Below are 390 nucleotides of genomic sequence, written 5' to 3'. Positions count from 1 at the left end.
GCCCCAGCTGGCGGGACTGCAGGGAGCTCTGGGCTGGGGTCGGCAGCGAGAGGGTTTCCCTTCCACATTCTGAGCGGAAAGCAAGCGTTTAAGGGCCGGTCAACATGGTGCCATTTGTCCTGGGTCCCCAGCGCTCAGCCGGCTGTGGGGAAAGTTCTCTAGTTTCCATCGGGCGAGGGAACCTGCAAGAAGTAAGTAAAACAGAGCCGCCAGCCCGTGGGATCGAGACCCAAGGCCGTGGACGCGTGGGCACGCCCGGCCGCCCCTGCACGCGGGGTGTGCAGAGCACACCTGGCTGCTGCCCCCGAGAGGACCTGCTCCCACCCCCCGCTTCCACGCAGAGCCCGCGGTGCGGGAAGCCGGCCGGGGCCTCGCTGAAGCCCTGTCTCT

Source organism: Pteropus vampyrus, unplaced genomic scaffold, assembly GCF_000151845.1.
Source record: "Pteropus vampyrus isolate Shadow unplaced genomic scaffold, Pvam_2.0 Scaffold658, whole genome shotgun sequence".
In the NCBI taxonomy this organism is placed as follows: Eukaryota; Metazoa; Chordata; class Mammalia; order Chiroptera; family Pteropodidae; genus Pteropus; species Pteropus vampyrus.
The sequence above is the reverse complement of the archived record's forward strand: the minus strand, read 5'-3'. Positions refer to the sequence as shown.